The 8,564-nt window shown below is 31.7% G+C and overlaps 1 long non-coding RNA gene across 1 annotated transcript in view; it reads left to right on the top strand.

Annotated features, from left to right (window-relative positions):
* The window catches only part of LOC143193492 (uncharacterized), a 237,862-nt gene that overhangs the window by 33,216 nt on the left and 196,082 nt on the right, over positions 1–8,564 (top strand). The gene's annotated exons all lie outside the window — the stretch shown is intronic.

The following is an 8,564-nucleotide window of genomic DNA, read 5'->3' as shown; positions in this document are numbered from 1 at the left end:
AATAGCTTCTTCGGCCGATGAAAATCGTTGACCACGCAGTTTATTCTTCACGGATGAGAACAAAAAGAAGTCATTGGGTGCCAAATCAGGATTGTACCGCGGATGACCCACCAATTTGATATTTTAAGTGCTCAAATAATCTCTGGTTTGAGCAGATGAGTGAGAGCTCGCATTGTCATGATGAAGAACAATCCGGCGTCTATTGTTTGTTTTCCTTATTTCACCGAAGACTTCTGGCAAACAGATGGTTGTGTATCAATCAAAATTTACTGTTCTACGATCCTGTGGAGGCACTGTTGTAATAGGAGCAGCTTTCTCGAAGAAACAGGCCACCATTTTCTTTGAAGTGCTTCGTGCGCAAACAATGGTTGTTGGATTTGGTTCATCTTAGAAAACCCATACAGCCAACTGCTGCTTACTTTAGGGCTCATACGAATATATACATGACTCGTCACCTGTCACGATTTTATAAACGTCTTTCGGAGCACCGCGATTGAATTTGTTACGCATTTCTTTGCACCAATCCACACGAGTCTTTTTTTAAGCGATTGTCAAATATTGTGAAATCCAGCGTGAACTTTCGCACAGCTAAGTGTTCCTCTAAAATCGCATATATGCTGGTGGAACTAATGTTTAGGGATGCCTCAATATCACAATCTTGCTTAATCATTTCGCACACAGCATCGATGTTTTCTGACACAACAGTCGATTTTCGACGACCTTCACGAAACTCGTCGGACAGCGAACTACAACCACGAATGAATTCACTAAACCACCGATACACGGTGATTTTTGGTGGAGCTTCATCTCCAAAAGTCAAATTAAGTTGATTGATGCACTTTTGTTGTGATAATCCACGTCGAAAATCGTCAAAAATTATCGCACGAAAATGTTCACGATTCAGTTCCATTTTTGGCGAGACCAAATTTTCAACTAAATATAGAATAAACATATAGCGTCCGTGCGACAAAATGTTCTGAGTACGTATAAAATGTCGTCAAAAATGTCAAACTTTACGATGGAACCGTTAGATGGACTCAGATGACAAGAGTGTTGCCAATTCCCGAAATATAAATAGTATACCTCGTAGAGATGCTGCTTGGTATATTATAAAAGGACTGGATTATCATGGTTTGGAGAAATAAATATTCAATTCGAAACATTAATTCGTTCAAACGTCAAATTACCCACAATAAATTGTAATTGCTAAGAAACATTCTTAGGGATGTCAACAAAATCTTCTAACATAACATACCCTATATTAGAATGCTGATTATCGTTCGAGGTTCGAGAAAATACTTTTTTGGCTTGTGCTGAAAGTTGACTTATTTAAGATACAAATAAATGGCTTTGAAATGTAAGAATTGTATCTTGACCGACTTCTCTATTTGATTTTGATTGTGTTTTACAGGAATATCTGCATTACTTTTAAAACCGTCCTCATATATTGTTTCATCAATATTAATCTAAAAATGTGTTTTTATATATCAGATGGAGATATGGAATGTCATATCCCAATTTTTGTTAATTTTCATTAGAGGAAATTATCTGCAGCTATTCTGGATGCAATTTCACCTGACTTTCAGAAGATATCTTAATTCAATGCATCTATTTCTGATATGATTTCAAAAAGAGACATCTAGAACTTGACTTAAGAATCGCATTTGGTAATCTTCTAGCTTAGAGATGTTAAAGAAGTCTCGTAGTCATTTAGACTAATTGGCAAATTTTATTGTAAAATTCGCTCCCGTCCCCGCTTGCTATCTTAAAAATACAAAAGCTCCTGCAGCTTGCTGCAATACTGATATCTGACATCATTACAACTTCCATGCCCTTAAACTTCTGCAGTTCTCCAGTGGCATTTCCTTGATTTCACACCTATGGCTCTTCATTGCTAATTATATTATGAATATTCGAAACCACAATATTTACAATATAACCACAATTGGCAAGTCTAGCTCTTTAATCAGCAAATACAATCTAACACAACTTCACAAAACATAAAAATCAGTTTTGTTGAGATTTGGCGATTGTGAAAATCTATTACTCCTCACTCCAAGAACAACTTCTTGGCCAAGTGCGTGCGCACACTATAGTCTTGGAATATGACAGTGTTTGGCAGCAATTTGCCAGTCGTAGCAGAAAATTTGTCATAGAGTATGTCGATATATTAACTTTCAGTAATCTGGCTAGTGATATGAGTGAGAGGACTAGCTGAATACCACGATATTGCCGCCTAAATTATAACGGAACATCAACCATGATTGGCTGTAGATAACAGGCCGGATGTTTCTTTTGGGGTTCTTCATATATAAACCCGAAAGTTTATGAATGTTAGTTTTGGGCCTTTGTCTTGAGTTTAATATTCAGTGAAGCTTCAGCAGGGCTGTTTTTGTCGAAACAATATTACTAAAGTAAGTATTGAGTCCTACTGTGACATTTGCGGCAGTAATGGGATAATTAATTGGGATTCGCCCACTATTTCTCCTCGCCGATGACATTTTGTCATATCTTGTGTATGTTGCTTTCGTGACAGATGCTCCCGCTCTTTTGCACTAAAACCTGAGACCTTGTATTAACCGTCGTAGGACAAAGACACTCATCAATATAACCTGCAAGACCTGAGCATGTAAAATGAGCAAAGCATACGAGTCGCGTTACTTATATTAAATTAGTTTTACCAGAATACAATAGGATGAACTATATTGTATGGTGTTCATATTATTTTGTCTATCGTCTGTACATATTAAACCAATTTTGTTATTTCTGTCTATATTTTAACTGTATGTTACAGCCTTTTGATCAAATAACTCACAAATTAGTTGCAAAAAGTGCAGGATTCCTTTCATTTGTTTTAATTATCTGGAATATCTGATATGTTCAAAACAATAATCGTTTATATAGTATCATTATTGTGACATTTATACGATCTCACTAATATTTCCAGGTAATATATTTTTTTTTTTGGCTTAACTGATATATAATATATTCTTAAATAACATAGTACATTGTTAAGTCGATTTCGTTAACTTATTGGCTGTTTAGTTACACTGTATATTCGATTTAATACAGATTAATGCGATATATCACTGACACGCCATTATTATATTATTACTTAAATAAGTACTCAAATTGGATCTGTTAATATATATCAGAAATTAATTTGTTGTTAAGAAGTTTATGGCTAATAATACGAAGTAACTTTCGTCGGATTTCTGTTATTATTATTTAAAATTCTTAACTATACAGTAAACAACAATAAACCTCCTCCATCTAAACTGACATGTACATATTTATCAGTTATAAGTTGGCGATTTCTAATCAAAATGTACTTACGGATATTGTTGACTATTCGTGACAATGTGCTGTTTCATATTCCGAAGGCAGATAATCGTTTTTGTCGTCTCCTTGAAATTTTATTTGTATATCTATCTGGTTTCAATATGGCTTGAATTGTAAATATCATGAATATTAACACTATTTATTAAGTCTAGAATCTCCAGAGGACATAGTTCAGACTCGCCCAGTTACTTTCATGCTTTGTGAGCAAAATATCTATCATATCTAATGCTTTATCTTCTTGTAAGCAATAAGGTTGTCCGTATTATTCATATGAAATATATTACACTAAGGAAACACCATTGATTTATCTCATGTGCTCATCTATTAGCAAGGTTGGATATAATTATTGCTTTATAAATATTTCTTTGTGAGAACTGAACTTTCGATAATTAAACATATAAAATATGTGGATTTTTTTTTAAAGTATAAACATGCGTGTAATAATTTAATTATTATATGACGTTTTAATTAAATTTAACGAATTAAAGTTTTCGAGAATTTCCTAGAACTTCACTTGTCTCTAGTTCTGTTTCTAGTTCGGAGTCTATAATAAGTAGTTGACTTATTATTTAAATATTCAACAGGTGATATGATTAGCAAATAGATAAGATATATAACAAATATTTATTATTTAGAAAGATTTTTTAAAATTTACAATCCTGAATATAAATTGTCTCATAAATTTATTTATTTTTAATTATTTTGTTATTTTAACGTAATAATGTATTTAATTTCTAAGAAATTCGGTCAGACCGTTATCTCAAGTGAGTGATTATTTAAAAATTAAATCCTATTGTTCACACGCAAAAATATTAAGATTTGAGACTTTCAAGGGCACAATTAATACAATTTTCAAGTCAATTGATACGAGTGTGATACATTTAATTGATTTATGTTATCTGCAATGAATCGATTAAATAGTTTTACTTTGGGAAATAATATTATTTAGGAATATAATAATTTTCATATGTATCGATGATTACGATTTTTATAAACTGTATATATTTTAATGTTTTTAATGTTTGTTCGCTAATTTCTCCATCAATAGTAGATCGATTTTCAAAATTCTTCTTTTATTTGAAAGAGTTCACTTCCGAGGTAGTCCCATAGGAACCAAATCACGATCGGTTGGGGGGAGGGGGTTTTTTAAATCGAGGGAAACGCTCAAATTTCAAAGACACGTACAAAGTTTTCACATATGTTTTATCTAAAGATCAGATATTTGTATATAATATTATTGCTGAACTGATGTGACGAAAAATCGGAAGTAATTCAGTATAAAAGCCATTAAGCTTGCTTTTTAAGCAGTAACTATGGCACATAAGGTATCGAAGAAATTTTGTGGACAACTGCCTCTATGGTGTAGAGGTTGAAGCCTTTAGCTCTCAAACGGAGGTTACTGGTTCGATTTCCGGTGGGGAAAATAAATTTTAGTTGTTCCAGTTTAGTTAGAAAATTTGTCAAATCACTTAGGTTGGGTAGCGGACCCCAGGGCCTGAAGCGCTCATTAATTTCAGTCTTTGTTTCTTTATATTTCTAGTTTTTATCAAACGGACACCTTTACTTGGTCTACCCATTGTAATATTATATAAAATAACTGCGTAAGTTATTGAGTAAATATCTAACACTAAAAAGAGTAAAATAAAATGTTTTTAACAAAAAATTGAACTCAAACAATATAAACATAATAAAATAAATTTGTGACATACACAAAATTAAAATATGAATATAAGAAATCTAATTTGTATATCTAATAATTAGAAAATAAAATACGTGTAGTATAGAGGTGGAATAAGTTTTTTGTTTATTTTTATTTAGTTATTACAACGATTATTATGTGCATATTTTGTTTTAAAACATTCTTTAATTTTTGGTGAGTTCATTATTTATTTTTTGAAGTCGGTTCAGTTTTTTGTTAAAATATTTTATTAGTAGTATGTTTTATATGTAGATTGTTAAGCTAGAAAAATATATTATTATATATTATGGACATATTATTATACATTATTATTTTCCCTATTTTTATTTTTTTTCCCTAACTTAACAGCTTTGAATTTAAGTAAATAACTTTAGAATGTCATATCATCAATTTTTATCAATTAACGTTATTAAGTGTAATATTATGACTAGTAAATAATTGAATGGCATTGTTATCTGCCGATAGCATGTTTGTATAAAATTTTATATGAATGAATATATAGAATATGTGTATGAAGCTACATTAATTTTAATATTATTCTAAATAATGCCAGATAATAAAATTAATATGTTAAAAATTAATTGGCATGTAGATTTCGTTTACAATGACGCTCTTTCTGATTAGTTTAGTGGGGTTTTAAACCCTTTATATCATAAACCATCAATCATCAGAAAACCTGGACACTGGAATATTGGAGATGTAGTATGGGCCGATGAATCATCGCTTACATTGTTTCCTACAAACGCCCGGGTTTATTTATGAAGAACCTCAAAAAATCTGCTGACTTGCTTCCTATAGTTAAATAGTAATTTGAACGGAAATATGGTAGTATTCAGCTGGTTCTTTCACTCACATCACTGGTCGGAATAATAAAATTCTTACTATCACTGGCATGTTGTTACCGAACAAACCGTCATATTTCAAGATGATGAAGCACAGACAAAAAATTTATTTTTTTTTTTGAAAAATATCAGAATATCATCGCTAGACCCTAACATAATTGTAACATCATTTAGAGTTTTAGAGTTGAGATTACGGAGTAGATTTGCATTTCAAACATCAATGAAGTAATTGACTGATGTACAACAATGGCATAACCTCCCTTCGGAAAATATTCAGACATTATTCCGTGAAGAATTACAGCTGTTTTAACAGCATAGGGTAGCTCAACACTTTATTAACAAATAAGTATCGTGTAGAGATTAGGTGTTCATATTATTTTGTCGGTTCACTGTACTATTAGTTTATGCAATAAGTTCCCAAAAACGATCGGAAATATCAGTTAGCCTTTATATAATATTATTTACCTAGATTTTAATACTCTTATTTCAACTATTTTCCAATTAATGGACCCAGTCACGGTAGTGATTCTGTAAAAGTTACAAAAGTTTTCCTCTGGGCTGTTATTACTTGTTCGTTTGATGAAAATCCTTTTTCATATAAGAATTTTTGAACGTGTCAGAGGAAATAGATTAAATCTGGCAAATAACATTAACATATATTCTGATTAATTTACGATGGTTAGTTTACGGATTATGCATATTGCTGGCACTCAAATTTAATTTCTGCACAAGATATTAGGCATGTTCTTATGATAATTGTAATAATTGTTATTTGACTAGTATTTTCTACTGTCTTGTTGTACAACCTAGTATCTAAACTGTTAGTAACACCCCACATTATCAGTATAAAGCCAATTGTGACATTATTGTACATACCATGTTACAGGTCTTGAAGTCATATCAACTTGATTATCTCCACTCCTGACATTCGGAGGTATAAACTTGGGTTGTAAGACTCTCCAGTCCAGTGGATATAATTTAACTGTAACTGGAACTCAAATAAGCCATTATTAACAATTTTAATATCATTTTTAAGTGACAAATATTTAATAGTTACTATTTCAATCGCATAAGCTATTTATGTCAAAAATTTGAATAAATGATTTAGTCGGATTTGAATAGCTCATGATGAAAAGTTCCCATCCATTTCGAGCTTTCTCAACATTAATGCGAGCTTTGCAAATGTTTACGAAACTTGTTCGGGTTTCGACCACGATTTCATGCGCTTATTATTATCATATATGATTCTTTCATAAATTGAAGTTATTAGCTTAATGGTTCACAGCGACGATTCACAAGTGGAAACTGAGTACATTACACTTTGCAGTATTAACTGAAGTTAAATTCTTAATTTGAAGTTTATATATCAAGCTTCTTTTAGTATACTGTCGTAGCAAAAGTATTAAAAACTATTTTATGGCATAAGTTTAGTACAGTGGCGGTAGGAAAATGAGGTGATATTTTTAGAAATTCCTTGACGAGGTTCGTCTGTAAGATCCATTCGTATTTTATGATCGAAAACTAGCAAACTAGTATAACCACAATGTAATTTTTATTGAGCCATAGTATAGTCTCAAAATATGATGAAAATGAGATCTTAATATCTTCTATTTCAACTTTTTAAATCTTTAAGCCAGTGATCGTTTTATACTACGTTTACATGTAGAAGATCAGGTGTGTGGATGTTAACTTTCCGGTTTTATAACACGTTTCACAAGTCATAACTATGCAATATTATGATTTGATACATATGCCATTTATTTTACTGACATCATCTTCAAAACTGCACAAGTTATCTTCAAATGTACGCCAAAATAGTAGCGTTACAGCAGCGTCAAAAAATGTTGAGTTTTGTGCCCAAAAATGTGCATTTGCAAAATAAAAGATTTGCTGAAAGTCATCGTTTGCCAGTAGAGATTTGACGGGGATCATGCTCCAACTATACGGTTATGTGATACCTAATTTCGACGATTTAAATATGGTGATTTCACTGTTCAAGACAAAGATGGCTTGGAAGGCCGAAGTTGCTTAAAGATGCAGAATTTAGTAAGTGAAGACCCCTTATGTTAGGTTGAATTTGAAGGCAAGACGAGTCACAATTTGTAAACAATTATCACCAATATGTCACATCAGACTACTACATTTTCACATTGATGGGAGACGCGCTTGCAATGGTTTAGTTCCGAGGAATAATTGTTTGAAATGGCGTCCATAAATTGCATCAGAGATCGGACAAAATATGTAGCATCAAATGACCAATACTTTCAATAAATACATTGTAAGTATCCATTGTAAAGTTTCTTTGGCGAAAAAAATAACCGACTCTCCTGGTATTGTATAAAATTTTTGCATATATAATAAGATTATAAGATTGTAGTGAATAAGTATTACTAGATTATATTTCCTCAACCTCATAATAATTAGTTTAATAGTTGCTGCTTATCGGCAGACAAATGTTTACTGATACCTCAAGTTTCATTAGTTCAAATGTTCTAATAGAGAGGCTATATATCTTATTGAAATTATTTAACCATAATTTTATCTTATTATATTTCTCTATACTCAGAAATATTTCAATTTCTCTCTAACTTTGCATATTCCATTTCAAAAGTGTAACGTTACACTCCATAACGCTGAGCCATTTTTTACCCTATTTCAATAAATCGAATAAGATTATCGCC

Source organism: Rhynchophorus ferrugineus, unplaced genomic scaffold (assembly GCF_030347505.1).
Source record: "Rhynchophorus ferrugineus isolate W39M unplaced genomic scaffold, kcgeb_rfMv2 rfM3, whole genome shotgun sequence".
In the NCBI taxonomy this organism is placed as follows: Eukaryota; Metazoa; Arthropoda; class Insecta; order Coleoptera; family Curculionidae; genus Rhynchophorus; species Rhynchophorus ferrugineus.
This window is presented reverse-complemented; position numbering and strand designations above follow the sequence as displayed.